The following is a 17139-nucleotide window of genomic DNA, read 5'->3' on the forward strand; positions in this document are numbered from 1 at the left end:
TAGGAATGTGAACTCTTCGTATGTCTACAATCCAAGCAAAACTCTGATGCAAGTATAAAACAGAAGTGGCCAGAATAACAAACAGGATGAATCTAGCTGCATCTACCTGTCCGTTACATGGCTTCTTATTCATCTCTGTCTTGGGCCTTATTCACACCAATGTGTTTTTTCCTCAGCACGCTGACCCATGAAATTCAATGGGGCTATTCATACATGCGTTTTTTTTTTCATAAGAGCGTGTGTTCGTTGCGAGAAACTCATGTCATGTCCTATTCTGGTCTATTTTTGTGGACCAGACATGGCCAGTAAAGTCTATGGGTGCGTGACAAAAATGGTCGACATCTATGTGATGTCCGTTTTTCACAGATCAGTTGGTAAAGAAATGCAGAAAAAAAAAAGTAAAACCAGAAGTGGTTGCAGAGAAAAAACACGGATGAGAAAAACGGATGACAAACAAACCACACTGACGTAATCCGAAAATTGATATGCATGACAGTCCGCTTTTTGCGGATGCAAATCGTAAACACTGGTGTGAATAAGACCCTACACAGCTGTTTGTATACCTATTATTGTTAGTATACTGCTTTGTCCATGTAGCAGATACGGTGCAGATTTGTTTTTATATGGGATAAGCACACAGCGTATCCGCCCTGTGTCCCTGCAGGGAATTCCGCCTGAAAAACTGCACAAAATTGGGGCGCAGTTTATAGGACGGAATGTCTGCTGCGTAAAACTGCACATAATAAAAAAAAAAATCTTACTTACGTAGCCATGGTGACACGCCCCTCCACCGTCCTACAGCCCTGCCTCCTGAGATTATGTGTCATCTCATGTGTGACCAACGCAGCCAGTGATTGGCTGTAGTGGTCATATGTGATGAAACGTTATCCCAGTAGACTGGCCTGGACAAAGAAACACAGACTTCTGGGTAAGTATATTATTTTATCGCTGCTTTTGCGCTGCAAAAAAACGCAACATCTGCTATTTTTTGAACGTTTTACCTCCCTATTGAATTCAATGGGGAATTCCGCAACGAATAAGCAGCTATTACGCAAACACAATTTTTCAACTGATCATTTATGCAGCGTGTGGATGATATGTGTTCAAATCTCACCTCCTCTGCTGCTACTGTATTAGGCCTTATTCACACGAACATGTCCGTTTTGCGCGCGCAAATGTTCCGTGTGGCATCAGTATGTGGTGCGTGCCTACGTGATTTTCGCGCATATGGCAGCGTGATGGCACTCTGGTTTTATGTTTACAAACATAAAAGCAGTAGGTACTTTTCTTGTTTCATTTATTTTACTACTGTAGCGCGAATCACGCGCGGCACACGGAAGTGCTTCCGTGTGCTGCGCTTGATTTTCACGCACCCATTGACTTCAATGGGTGCGTGATGCTCGAAAAATGGCCAAGTATAGGACATGTCGTGAGTTTTACGCAGCGCACATACGCTGCGTGTAAATCACGGACTGTCTGAACGGCCCCATTCACTAACATAGGTCCGTGCGACGCGCGTGAAAATCACAGACGTAATACACGTTCGTGTGAATAAGGCCTTATGCTGCGGATTTTCCGCAACAAATTCCGTTGTGGAAAATCTGTGGTACTTACGCTAAGTGTAAGCAGGTAAACGCAAGTAATTCTGCAGGTAAAATCCTCACCTAAGGCCGGGTTCCCACGGGACGGATACACTGCATAAAAACCACGCAGCGTAAATAAGCGCACATACTTACCCTCTCCCTCCTCTGACGTGCACTCCGGCCTCCCTGTGATGCTGCAACCTGTGATCGCGATTTTTGTGGCATTAACGCTGCGAATACACCACAAAAGTCGCAACACTTGGCTTTCTGTTGCGGGTTTTGCATCCCCATTGAATTCAATGGTGAAAACCCACAGCAGAAAATCAATGAAAACGCAGCATAAATTGACATGGAATTAAATTCCGCACCACAGGTCAATTTATTAACCCCTTAAGGACGCAGCCTTGTTTTGGCCTTTAGGCCTGGTTTACACGAGCATGTGCGTTTTGCGCACGCAAAAAACGTGGCGTTTTGCGTGCGCAAAAGGCACTTAACAGCTGCGTGTGTCATCAGCGTATGATGCACGGCTGCGAGATTTTCGCTCAGCTGCCATCATTATGACACTCCGTTTGGATGTTTGTAAACAGAAAAGCACGTGGTGCTTTTCTGTTTACATTCAGAGTTTGACAGCTGTTGCGCGAATCACGCTGTTCGCACGGAAGTGCTTCCGTGTGACCTGCGTGATTTTCACGCACCCATTGACTTCAATGTGTGCGTGATGCGCGAACAGCGCACAAATATAGGACATGTCGTGAGTTTTTTTCAGCGGACTCACACTGAGCAAAACTCACGGACCGTCTGCATGCCCCCATAGACTTACATAGGTCTGTACGACACGCAAAATTCTACCATGACCTAATAGTACGTCCAGGAGCGGGAAGGGCTTAAAGTTTGCGCTGTTTTTTTTCCGCAGCGTGGGCATGAGATTTACTAAATCTCACCCACTTTGCTGTTACTGTAAACAATGCAGAATTTCCGCAGAGAATTATGCTATGTGGGAACCCGGCCTAATAGTGGTTTTATGCGGTTTTTAGGTGCGGTTTTTACATTTTGATGCGGAAATAGGTGAAGTTTTATGCTGCAGATTTTGGTGCGGTTTTTATAAACTTGTCAGATACAAGATTTAAAATCCGCACCACAGGTCAATTTCTGCAAAAAAAAATCTGCAACAGAAGAGATTACTTGAAATCTCATTTGCTTTCCTTGTACTGTATCACGCTTCGGATTTGCTGAAGGAAAATCCGTGCAGCAAATCTGCACGTAGTACGCATAGTGTGCATTTGGCCTCAGGGTCTATTCCTAAACACATCACACAATTGAACCAATAAGGCACTACGGGATCAGGCCCTATTATTAGGGTATGTTCACACGGCGGGGGTCCGTAACGGCTGAAATTACGGGGATGTTTCTGCCTGAAAACATCCCCGTAATTTCAGCCGTACCGGCATGTGCAGGCGCTTGAACGCCGCGTCAATTACGGCCGTAATTAGCGCTGCTATTCATTGGAGTCAATGAATAGCGGCTCCAATTACGGCCAAAGAAGTGACAGGTCACTTCTTCTACGCGGGCGTCAATTTACGCGCCGTCATTTGACAGCGGCGCGTAAACATACGCCTCGTGTGAACAGACAAACGTCTGCCCATTGCTTTTAATGGGCAGATGTTTGTCAGCACTATTGAGGCGCTATTTTCGGGCGTAATTCGGGGCAAAAACGCCCGATTTACGTCCGTAAATAGGCCGTGTGAACATACCCTAACAGTTTGCATTAATTTAATTCCAATGTGTTACACAAAGTGTTTGCACAAGTAGTCCCAAGGCCTCTTATTACAAAACAGAACAGAGGTCAAGAAAGCAACAGGAGGTGGATGAGAATAGACATTCTATTGTAAGACGTAAAGATGTAAAAAGGTGAACTTTGACAACGGACATTGGACGTGACTGGAAATGTGTAATATAAAACCACAAGGAATACAGAGTCACTAGAGTCATCATGTACAATCATGTCATCACGTCCCCTACTGATAAGTACTGTAAATTAGTAAATTAGCGCCTTTTAATTAGATTAGCTGTATACTGAATTTGTGGCTGTTTAGACATTAACCCCTTGCAGCCCAAGCCAGTTTTAGTTTTTTCATTTTATTTTGTTCTTCCCCGCCTTCAATAAGCCATAGCTCCCCCCCCCCCCTTCTGTCGACATAGCCGGATGAGGGCTTTTTTTTCGGAAGGAGAGTTGTAGTTTTTAATGGCACTATTTCGTGTACCATATAATGTACTGGGAAACTGTTCAAAATTATTTTGTGAGGTGGAATAAAAATAAATAAATAATAAAAAAAACAGCAATTCCTCCATTGTTTTTTTTATTTTTATTTTTTTACAATGTTCACCCTTTAGTAAAAGTTACATGTTACCTTTATTCTTCGAGTGAATATGATTACAGTGATAACATATTTATGTAGTTTTTTTTAATGGTTTTCCTACTTTTACAAAGTAAAAACAATTTCTTAAAAAAAAAATAATAGTTTTGCGTTGCCATATTCTGAGAGCCATAAGGCCAGATCCCACGGGTAGGATACGCTGCGTGAAAACTGTGCAGCATCCGTCCTGGAACCCGCAGCACCTTCCATCCGAAAAACAACACCACATTGTGGAGCTGTTTTTCAAACTGAATTTCCGCTACGGTAAGCAGAACTGTGAAAATAAGCCTTTCATACTTACCCACTCCCTCTTCTCTGCGCGTAGTCTGGCCTCCTAAAAGGACGTCACAAGCCATGTGACACTGCAGCCTGTGATTGACTGCAGCGGTCACATGGGATGCAACATCATCCTAGAAGGCCAGACTGCAGGAAGGAGAAGAGAGTTTGGGATAAGTATGATTTTTTTTGTCCCGAGTTGCGATTTTTGCCACGGAATCAAAAGTCGCAACACATGACTTTCTATTGCAAGTTTTGCATCACCATTGAATGCCCTGCTCCTTGGCTGTATGACTGGCAGTGTGGGGGTTAATTTTCTCTCCCCCTCACATGGCTTAATTTGGATTGTTGCACACATTTAGATAACGTTTACTGCATGCTTGTCTCTGCCTCTTTGGACCCCTGCACAGCAACCTGTAAAGTCGTTTTTGGAGACTGCACTCACCAGCATTTACCATGGCTGATGCTGCTTTGATGGCCCTGTTACAAGATAAGTTAGCTAGGGGTGGTTCAGCATGGCTGACTCCTCATTTAGCTGGCTCTTTAGCGAGCGCAGCAACCCCTGGCCCCGCTTCTGCTGTTGTGGCGTGCCCTGTACGCCGTGGCCAACCGCCTGTTCAGCTCAGCCCTCACACCCCCCAGGTGTTAGGCGGCGGTCACGGGCTCCAACCTGCCCTGCTGCCACTGGCAGTTCTCTTCCCCGTACATGGACGCCAGCTACTGCTAGGCCGGCTACACCTACTCACCGCTTGCCTGTTCTGGTGGAGAAAGTGTTGGACGCACTGGGCGGTAGCTCCGTCCACTCCCCTGGGGCGTTGGCTGCATCAGCGCAGCCTGTAATGGCGGATACTGTGGACGCAGGGAGCGCTAGTCCGGCTCCCAATAGTGAGGTTATGCCACCTCCCAAGCCGCCAGGCAGATTTGCCAGGTGGTTTGTTAGGGGTAATGTGGTTCTACCTACAGTCTCCCTTGTAGCCTTACTTGATGGGATTCACACCACAGGCTCAGTTAACCCCACATTGTCCCCTTCTAGGTCACCAGTGGGGGATGGTAATTATAGTAATGATGATCTCTTTGATACTGATTTTATACCCGGAACTCCTCGGAGTTTAGCACGTGCACCTGTTCTTGCATGGAGTTTGCGGTCACGTATTTCGTGACCCGCTGCCTGCGTCTAGTTATGACTCCTGTTCCTGGGTGTCCAGATCACGATTCCCAGATGTGAGGTCCAGACGGCTCGACTGGGGTAGGTGCTCACGGTCATACGAGCGCAGACATTCCCGTAGAAGCTCCAGGGCACAGGAACGAGTGAGCAGGCGATCCAGGAGTTCCCGCAGGGGACGGTCTGTTTCTCGCCATTCCTCTTCGTCTGCGAGTAGTGGATTTAGTTGTCTTTCCAGGAGGAGCCGCGATGGTCGGCGACAAAGGCGGAGTACTTATTCCAGCAGGCGCGCAGATCCGGTTGTCCTGCCGCTACCATCAGTTGCCGTTCCTGTGGTGCCTCCGCTGCCTTCACTCCACACAGCAGTCGCGCAATCCCCTGTCCTTCCGAGTGGTGAGTCTCCATGTTCTCATGCGTGGGTTAATTCTACTAATAATACGAGTAATGAGATATTAGACGTGTTAAAGACAGTTTAACCAAAATTGATACGCCAAACGTATCATCTCCACTTTGTCGCAGCCTGAGCTGGTTTTGAATCCCGCAGGTATGTTATTTAGGAATTCGTATTTTTTGCGGGGTGGCCCCGCTGTGTACACACATCTCTGGGGATGTCCGGGATAATATATTAAAGATGGAATTTGTGGATATATGGTCTTTAGTTTCCGTTGATCAGTTGACCACAGACAAGGAGAGGCGTTTTGAATAATTGGATGATAAAAAGTCAGAAGTGGAAAAAACTTTTGGGAACTGGCTACAAGCCTTTTCCATTATGTCAAGTATTTTATGTCCATGAAAACCAGAAATTTCTCATGAGTTGTTTACTTATTTGGATACTATTTTTTTTCGGCCCATAAGTTGCATGGCGGTTCAGCATGGTGGAGGTATGACGAGGAGTTTAGGCATAGGCTAGCTCTGAAGCCCGAAGTGGGTTGGGCTACGAAAGCCACTGATGTTTGGATACAGCTTAACCCCTTTCATGCTAGTGCCTCCGCGGGACCCTCCACCTCGGCGGCAGGAGTTAGATGCCCGGGGGCATGCTGGCTCTTCAATGAAGGGCACTGTAAATGTTTTGCTTCGTGCAAGTTCAAACACGAATGCTCCATATGTGGGGGGGTCACATTCTGCCCTCCGCTGTTATAAGAGGGGAAAATTGCCTGGTAGGCCGGCCACCTCCGCTGGAAAATCAGAGGACGCCGGTGAGCGTAGCAAGGATGCTCCCGTGGTTCGACCTGTATCCCAGGAAACAGGCGGCAGACATGCTAACTAGTGGTTTTTAGAAATGAATGGGTCCGTAATTACAGACGAAATCTACGGTCGTGTGCATGGGGCCTTACTCTTTATTTTGTAATGTGTCCGTAAAACTTTTGGTCTGTCAGTGATTTTTAGCTCAGTTGTCCAGAAATTTCTGAAGTGGAGGTTGGAAACGATGCCGGGGAGTCTTCAGGCGAGCGGAGGAGCTCCCTCCGCTCTGAACTAATTCTGAAGCAGGGAGCTGAGAATTAGAATTAGTGGCTACTCCTTGAGCGGAATCCCCATTGACGATGATCTGGAAATTGACGTCATTGGCTCCTCCTGGAGCGGAATCCCCGGCCAGAGTCGGCAAAGGGGATTTGCTCAAGGAGTATCCACTGACGTCACTGTCCATATATGGACAGTAACATCAGGGCTTCCCTCTAGGAGCGGAATCCCCGGCCTATGCTCTGGCTGGGGATTCCGCTTCTAGAGGGAGTCTCAATGGCGTTGCCGTGAGGGTGGGGGTAGCACTATCAACATGGGAACTGTGGCACTATATAGGGGCACTATCTACATGGGAACTGTGGCACTATCGAGAGGGCACTGGCACTTTATATATGGGCACTGGCACTAGGGGCAGCTTTGGGGGTATTATACTGTATAAGGGCATCTAGGGGGGCATTATACTGTATGGAGCAGCTATGGGGTCATTATACTGTATGGGGAGGCTATTGAGGCATTATGCTGTAGGGGGGCTTTAAGCTGTATGGGGGCAGCTATGGTGCTTTATACTGTATGGGGGTATCTGTATGGGCATTTTACTGTATGGGGCAGCTATGGGGGCATTATGCTGCATGGGGCAGCTATGGGGGATTATGTTGTATGGGGGAATTTGTTTGGCCATTATACAGCATGGGGGCATCTGTGTGGGCATTATACAGTTTGGGAGAATCTACGTGGGCATTATACTGTATGGGGGCATTATACTGTATGGTGGCAGCAAGAGGGCAATATACTGTGGCACTACCTACATGGGCACTGTGTCACTATCTACAAGGGCATTATACTAGGGGCAGCTAAGGGGGCATTATACTGTATGGGGGCAGCTATGGGGGCATTATGCTGTATGGGGGAAGCTATGGGGGCGTTATGCTGTATGGGGAAGCTATGGGGGTGTTATGCTGTATGGGGAAATTCGTTTGCGCATTATACTGCATGGGGGCATCTGTATGGGCAATATACTGCATGGGAGAATATGTGTGGGGTTTATACTGTATGGGGCCATTTGTGTTGGCTTTATACTGTATAGGGGTATCTGTGTTGGCTTTATACTGTATGGGTGCATCTATGGGGCATTATACTGTATAGTGGTAGCTAGAGGGCATTATACTGTGTAGGGGCAGCTATTTGGTGTTATACTGTGTGGAGCATGATACTGTGTGGGAGGGACTATGGGAGCATGATACTGCGTGAGCTGAATCGGGTGTGTATGGGCGGGGATTGGGTGGGATTAGAGGCGTGCCTTAAAAGAAAAAAAATTGTCCCTCTTTCTGATACTTGAAAGTTGGGAGGTATGCTGTACGTGCCGACAGAAAATGGTGATGCATTTTCCCCATGACGTACTATTCCATCACTGAGCGTGAACGATGCAGTCAACATGACTGAACAGTACGTCACTGAGCGTGAAGGGGTTAAACAGTGCTTTTAGGGAGAATACGGTGCATCACGGAGGCGCCTCACAGTTGCACGGTGCCCACAGGTCTGTATTACGGATCACGTAGTGCACAATCGTACAGTGCATTTAGAATAGTTATTTCATTAGAAGCTAATCCATGCCTTTGTTTAAAAAGGCAAAAGTACTAGAGGAAACAGAAACTTTTCACTACACCATGTTTAGAAGATTTTCTGTAGGTTGACCGCACAATTTTGGATAATCTGCTGTGTCCAGACTAATTCAGATTATTAAAAAAAATACAAAAACCTTATTTCCAAGATCTGGTTATGTAATGTTCCCTTATCAGGAAATCACATATGTAGTCTACAATTGTGTATGAACTCTGTGGGACAATGAAAATGAAGATCTATATGGGGAAGGTATAAGGACAGAGCACACATGAGTTTTTAGGTTTCCAACGTTAATTCATGTTTTAAAAATGTTGAGCCACACCTGGGAGAAGAACAGCTGAAATATGAACCCTCCCTAGCCAGGACTGTGATTACCCTGGGGAAATAATACCTTTTGAACCATTCACCTGACGTTACCCATGGAATGAAATCTGAGCCAAAACTGAACAGGACTGATACGTAATCCGAGGGGCAGTAATAGATGGGGAAGCGCGGTACAGATAAACCTAACTTTTTCCACGGACCATTGGAATAACACTAAGTAATTCTGAGGGTATGTTCACACGCTTAACTAAAAAAAGTCTGAAAATACGGAGCTGTTTTCAAGGGAAAAAAACAGCTCTTGATATTCAGCCTTTTTTAAGCAACCCGCGTTTTTAACGGCCGTTTTTGGAGCTGTTTTTCTATAGAGTCAATGAAAAACGGCTCCAAAAACGTCTCAAGAAGTGACATGCACTTCTTTTTCGCGGGCGTCTTTTTACGCGCCGTTTTTGAAAATGAGGCGTAAAAAAACGGAACAGACGCTGTATTTCCTATTGCAATCAATGGGCTGTTTGTAGGCGTTCTGCTTCCGATTTTTCAGCCGACGGAGTACAGCGCTTGGCTGGTTCTGCCATTCCCCTAGACTTTGATTGGAGCGGCAGCGTACGTGTGTGATCACCGCTCAATTCAAAATCCTCCTCACTGCGATCGTGCAGTTCGGAATATTTGGATTTTGGACCCCCGTTCTAGAGATCGGTTGGGGTCCTGTGGATAAGTGGAAATCTACATTGCGGGAAAACTGTATGTGTTATTACAGGCTCCCACACTGTCTTGCTTTTCCTCTCATAGTCCTGTTCATTTCAAATTGAAATGTTACATTGTTTTATACATCATACCATAGTAATCATGGCTACAAAAAGAAAGCTTAGGGTATATTCACACACTAAACTAAAAACGGCTGAAAATACGGAGCTGTTTTCAAGGGAAAACAGCCCCTGATTGTCAGCTGATTTTTAAGCAACTAGCGTTTTTGTACGGCCGTTTTTGGAGCTGTTTTTCAATTGAGTCAATGAAAAACGACTCCAAAAACGGATCAAGAAATGACATGCACTTCTTTTTTACGGGGAGTTTCTTTTATGCGCAGTTTGTAAAAACAGCGCATAAATAAACGCCCTGTGGGAATGGGACGCTGTTTTTCCCATTGAAATCAATGGGCAGATGTTTGGAGGTGTTCAGCCCCCGTATTTTTAGCCGTTTTTCAGGGCGTTTATGGCCCCAAAAACGTCTCAAAATAAGCCGTGTGAACATACCCTTAAGGGCTTATTCAGACGAACAGGATATACGTCCGTGCAATGCGCGTGATTTATACGCGCGTCGCACGGACCTGTTAGTCTATGGGCCAGTGCAGACAGTTGCGTGATTTTTACGCAGCGTGAGTCCGCTGCGAAAAACTCACGACATGTCCGTTCTTTGTGCGTATTTCGCGCATCACGCACCCATTGAATTCAATGGGTGCGTGAAAATCACGCGCAGCACGCGGAAGCACTTCCGTGGGACGCGCGTGATTCGCGCAACGGCTGTAAAACTATGAATGAAAACAGAAAAGCACCACGTGCTTTTCTGTTTACAAACATACAAACGGAGTGTCATAATGATGGCGGCTGCGCGAAAATCACACAGCCACGCATCATACGGAGCTGTTAAGTACCTTTTGCGCACACAAAACGCCGCGTTTTTTGCGTGCGCAAAACGAACACGCTCGTGTGAATCCGGCCTTAAGGTTAATGTTTCTGGTCAATTACCATGTTTATGAAGCCCTGTTGATGAATACGGTGCATTCTGTACTGGTGGAGAGACTGGCCCACCACACGGAGGGAGCACTAGGATTAATAACCATCTGTTACATTTATTATCTGATCTGCTTAAAAACGGTTTCCAATCAAATCATCACTTTCTCAACAATCCTAGTGTTTAAAGATTGATCGGTGAAAATTGCAGTATTTTTTTTGTTCATTTCTTTTGCAGTATAAGAAAATTGGGAGAGCTTTGAGTCCAATGTAAAATATGGTGTTCGGACCAAAAATAATATTGTGTTTTTCTGACCCGTGCCGCTTTCAAAGTGGACATGGCTAATTCATCCTATAGATTTGCTAAAAGTTCCTAATGCTTTTCTCATACCTCCCAACTTTTGAATTCGGAAAAGAGGGACATTTTAAGCCACGCCCCTAAACACGCCCAATATCCCGCATAAACACATCAAATCACGGCCAGATCCTTCTGCAAATAACAAGCGCACATTCTCACTGTGGATCTCTAGACTGTCTAGATATAACAGATATTATGGATCCGGCTATAACGCAGGGGCGTAGCTAGGGGGGGCAAGCGGGGCATGTGCCCCGGGCGCAGTTCAGAGGGAGGCGCCAGCGCCACCTCCTCCTGCACTATAATTGTACCTGTGTCGCAAGGACACAGGTACAATTAGAAGCAATGAATGACCAGGTACGTTCCGTGCCCGGCCATTCAGCGCCTTTCCGCGAATGAAGCGACTGGTACCTTTTGTACCAGTGACGCTTCCGTCGATGAAAGGCGCTGACTGACTGACAGGGAAAGTCATCCTGCCCAGCCAATCAGCGCCTTTCATAGACGCTGTGTTCAACCCCCTGGAGACCTGCGCAGAAGAGAGCAGGTCTCCACGGCTGCCGGACGGCGTGGGAGCGGGAATAAGGTGAGTTTGAATTTTATTTTTATTTTTAAATTGTAATAGAAGTGTGGCTGTATCTGCGGGGGGGGGGGGGGGACTTTGTCTACACGCGGGGGGCTTTATCTACAGGGGGACTATATCTACAGGGGGACTATATCTACAGGGGGACTATATCTACAGGGCTGGGCTATATACAAGGGGACTATATTTACAGGGCTGGGCTATATACAGGGGGACTATAGCTACAGGGCTGGGCTATATACAGGGGGACTATATCTACAGGGCTGGGCTATATACAGGGGGACTATATCTACAGGGGGGCTATATCTACAGGGGGGCTATATACAGGGGGGCTATATCTACAGGGCTGGGCTATATCCAGGGGGGCTATATCTACAGGGGGGCTATATACAGGGGGGCTATATCTACAGGGCTGGGCTATATACAGGGGGACTATATCTGCTGGGCTATATACAGGGGGACTATATCTACAGGGGGGGGGACTATATCTACAGGGGGGCTATATACAGGGGGACTATAGTATATAGCCCCCTGTAGATATAGCCCACCCCTGTATATGGTGCTCCATAGATAGCCCACCCCAGTATATAGCCCCCCTGTAGATAGTCGCCCTGTAGATATAGCCCACCCATGTATATAGCCCCCCTCTGTAGATATAGCCCACCCCCTGTAGATATAGCCCAGCCCTGTAGATATAGCCCCCTGTAGATGGCCCACCCCTGTAGATATAGCCCCCCTGTGTATAGCCCCCCTCTGTAGATATAGCCCCCCTGTGTATAGCCCACCCCTGTAGATATAGCCCCCCCTGTGTATAGCCCAGCCCTGTGTATAGCCCAGCCCTGTGTATAGCCCAGCCCTGTGTATAGCCCAGCCCTGTGTATAGCCCAGCCCTGTGTATATCCCAGCCCTGTGTATATTCCAGCCCTGTGTATATTCCAGCCCTGTGTATAGCCCAGCCCTGTGTATAGCCCAGCCCTGTGTATAGCCCAGCCCTGTGTATAGCCCAGCCCTGTAGATATGGTCCCCCTGTAGATATGGTCCCCCTGTAGATATGGTCCCCCTGTAGATATAGCCCACCCCTGTATATAGTCCCCCTGTAGATATAGCCCACCCCTGTATATAGTATCCCACAAATGGCACCCCCTATAGTGCTCCACAGAAAGCCCACCCCTGTATATAGCCCCCTTGTACATATAGTTCACCCCTGTATATAGTGCTCCACAGATAGCCCACCCTTGTATATACAGGGGTGGGCTATCTGTGGAGCACTATATACAGGGGTGGACTATCTAGTGGAGCACTATATACAGGGGTGGACTATATGTACAAGGGGGGGCTATATACAGGGGTGGGCTATCTGTGAAACACTATATACAGGGTATGTGGAGCACTATATACAGGGGTGGGCTATATCTACAGGGGGGCTACATACATGGTTGGGCTATCTGTAGAGCTCTATATACAGGGGTGGGCTATATCTACAGGGGGCTATATACAGGGGTGGGCTATCTGTAGAGCACTATAGGGGGAGTTATTTGTGGGACACTATATACAGGGGTGGTCTATATGGGGGCACTATCTACAGGGGCTCTATGGCAGGCACTATCTACAGGGGGCTCTATGGCAGGCACTATCTACAGGGGGCTCTATGGCAGGCACTATCTACAGGGGGCACAGTGTGTGTGTGGGACACGGTGTATGGTGCTATTATAATTAGAGGTGCAGTGTTTGGCGCTATTATATTTAGGGGCGTAGTGTGTGGTATAATGATAACTTTATATTTATTTATAGGTGCAGAAATGTTGGAAAAGTGAGAAGCTGAAGATATGTGAGCTGCAAACTGCAGAAATGGACCGGGAGAAGTCATCATAGAGGTCTGGACCAAATGGAGAAAAAGAACTAGAATCTGAGACGTCACCGGTGAGTCACTTAATGTAAATGTTTATTCTGCCTCTAATCAGCACTGTAGTCACTGTATGATCTGCAGTGAGATGATGGGTGGTATGATTATGATAGGATTTATTTTTTGTGAAACGGCATCTCCCAGCATATCCTTATCATTGTTCGGGCCATGCTGGGAGCTGTAGTTTTACGCCGTACAAACCTATACGGCAGGGGTTGCACTAAATTGAGCTGTATTTGTTCTGGGGCTGTATATATGTACTGAGCTTGGTTCTTGTGTTGTGTATTGAACCATATTGCTTGTGAAATGTACAAATGTTTTTATGCTCGCGTTACATAAAAAGAAATGACACGTCGATTGGTAGAGAAAACAAACACGGCGAGGGGGAAGGAGATGTCGGGAAAGAGGTTGGGGGGGGGGGGGGGCGCCAAACTGAATCTTTGCCCCGGGTGCTGGAGAACCTAGCTACGCCTCTGTATAACGTCTTTATGTTACTTTTCCTATCTTGGGTATAACATTTGCTCATCACGGCGGCAGCTGCAGGACAAACCAAAAGGCTGATAACAATGAAGACCCTGTGGTGGATGACTTCTCAAGTGACAGGTAGCAGAGTTACATGATGGGGATTTTTTTTTTCCAGTTGTGTAACTCTGCTACCGGTCAATGGAAAAATCATCCACCAGAGCCCCCCTGTAGATAGCTCCACACACAGCCCCCCTGTAGATAGCTCCACACACAGCCCCCCTGTAGATTGCTCCACACACAGCCCCCCTGTAGATTGCTCCACACACAGCCCCCCTGTAGATTGCTCCACACACAGCCCCCCTGTAGATTGCTCCACACACAGCCCCCCTGTAGATTGCTCCACACACAGCCCCCCTGTAGATTGCTCCACACACAGCCCCCCTGTAGATTGCTCCACACACAGCCCCCCTGTAGATTGCTCCACACACAGCCCCCCTGTAGATTGCTCCACACACAGCCCCCTGTAGATTGCTCCACACACAGCCCCCTGTAGATTGCTCCACACAGCCCCCCTGTAGATTGCTCCACACAGCCCCCCTGTAGATTGCTCCACACAGCCCCCCTGTAGATTGCTCCACACAGCCCCCCTGTAGATTGCTCCACACAGCCCCCCTGTACATAGCGCCAGACACAGCCCCCCTGTAGACAGCTCCAGATACAGCCCCCTGTAGATAGCTCCACATAGCCCCCCTGTACATAGTGCCAGACACAGCCCCCCTGTAGATAGCCAGCCCTACTGCTGCCACTCTCCGCTCTGCTTTCACTCAACGTCAGAAGAAGGTAGGAGTCTTGCGGCGGCGTTCCCACTGGTGTTGATGCCAGCCCGGGAGTGGACCAGTCCAGTCACCCGACCTGTCACCTGACCGGTGAGATCGGATGACAGGTCAGGTGACTGGACTGGTCCACTCCCGTGCCGGCATCGATCCCAGTGAGAACAACGCCGCAAGACTCCTGGCTTCTTTTGATCGCTGCAGCGCCCAGCGGAACAGTTTGCAGACCGCCCGGGACGGTGGGACAGCGGTGAGAAACCGGGACTGTCCCGTCGGATCCGGGACGGTTGGGAGGTATGCTTTTCTACTGTGAACCCTGCCATTTTTCTTTAGAAGTATTCACCATATTGAGGAACACCATGTTAAGGCAGACACTGCAAAACTTCCACAGACTGGTGACTGGCACACCACTTGGCATGTACACCAACCTTGTAAACACCTCCCCTCCTCCCACAAATGTTCTAGTTCTCATTCCTGCTAAATATTGCTGCATGCTATTGCGGAGTGGATTGGAGGCAAATATCTGGAAAATGATCTAATATCCATTGGATGGGGATAAAATGGAAACATAAAACTGTTGGTGCGATGCCTAGCTGTTCTCTAAACCACTGCTGCACTGGAGGAGGCAGCACAATGGCTCAGTGGTTGGCATTGCTGCCTTGCAGCACTAGGTTCTGGGTTCACATGCAACCAAGGGATACATTACCATGGGGTTGGTGTATGATCTCCATACGGTTTTGAGTGGCTTATCAGTCCTCTACACGTCCCATTTGTTTGCCTCTATTAATCTAAAAAACATCAGACCACGTGTACGCGCCTCTATTTCTATCAGCCTGGACGGACTGTGTATTTTGATGGAATTGTCTTTACGAGGAATCTTGCACTGTAGCTCGGTGTTACTAGATGTTACTTTTCACTATTCTCATGTTTAGGGTGCGTTCTCTCACGGAGTTTTAACATTTGCCTGTGGTGTAAGGCCCTTCCCTGCATTCATCAAATGTTACATACTGCTGTCACAACAGTCATCTATTAAGAAAGTCACAAAATTCACAGCAGATTCACTATACACCATAAAGCACAAAAGCAGCTTTTAGAATGGACTGTATTATATGAACACATGTCCTGTGAAAACATCTGACAGGTCCGACCCACCTAATCACACAAGCATATCTAATCTGACATTCTACCGTAATCCATAAAGACCGACTGCGACCTGATATCATCCAATCCTAGCATTGACCAAATGATATACAATGATCTGCTCATGTAAATGTGAGAAGCTGGTAATGCAGAAGGAAAACAGCCACAGAGAGAACACATCAAGTTCAGCGGTACTAGAATTCCAACAGGTTAAGGCCGGATTCACACGAGCGTGTGCGTTTTGCGTGCGCAAAAGGCACTTGACAGCGCCGTGTGTCAACTCTGTATGATGCGCGGCTGCCTGCTTTTCGCGCAGCCGCCATCATTATGACACTCTGTTTGGATGTTTGTAAACAGAAAAGCACGTGGTGCTTTTCTGTTTTCATTCATACTTTTCAGTGCTGTTGCGCGAATAACGCGCGTCCCATGGAAGTGCTTCCGTGTGGCATGCGTGATTTTCACGCACCCATTGACTTCAATGGGTGCGTGATGCGCGAAATACGCTTAAAGAACGGACATGTCGTGAGTTTTTTGCTGCGGACTCACGCTGCGTAAAAATCACGCAACTGTCTGCACGGCCCCATAGACTAATATAGGTCCGTGCGCCGCGCGTGAAAATCACGCGCGTTGCACGGACGTATATCCCGTTCGTCTGAATAAGCCCTAAATCTTTGGGACTCTGTGAAAAAAACATCTATTACTCTTTCAGAGTCCCAAAGATTGAACAGTCTATAGGAATAATTCTGCAGCGCATATAATAAATACTAAGAACAAACAGCAGATTGAGAGTAGATGAAGGGCTGGTGTTTGGCGTGCTGCTTGATATTTCATATGCATATTTTTATCCTACTTATTTGTGAGTATAATAAAGTACCTTTTTGCTTATAAATAGTGTGTGGTAATACTGCGCCATCCCAGTTTTCTACCAGCCTGAAATAAGGCCTTTTTCCCCGCTCTGCACACGTGGTTGGAGGTAGAACCACTGGGCTAAGAATACCTTCTGCAGAAGATTGTACACAAAGAGCTGTTTTCCATCTTCTGTATCTACTCCATCAAGGCAAACGTTTCCCCATGTGCACACGGACCGAGCTGAGTCTCATGTCCAGAGAGCGTCTGAGCGGTGATGTATATGTGTACATGGACTATATTCTGTATACTATAGTCCGGTGGAAAACATGCCTATATATACAGATATAGCAGAGGTGAATATGTCGTTAGACTATTTGGGCTGCATCATGATTTGAATTGACAAACTAATGCGTGGAACATTTATACATCTATACCACTACATTATACAGATTCATC

Source organism: Rhinoderma darwinii, chromosome 1, assembly GCF_050947455.1.
Source record: "Rhinoderma darwinii isolate aRhiDar2 chromosome 1, aRhiDar2.hap1, whole genome shotgun sequence".
Classification (NCBI taxonomy): Eukaryota; Metazoa; Chordata; class Amphibia; order Anura; family Rhinodermatidae; genus Rhinoderma; species Rhinoderma darwinii.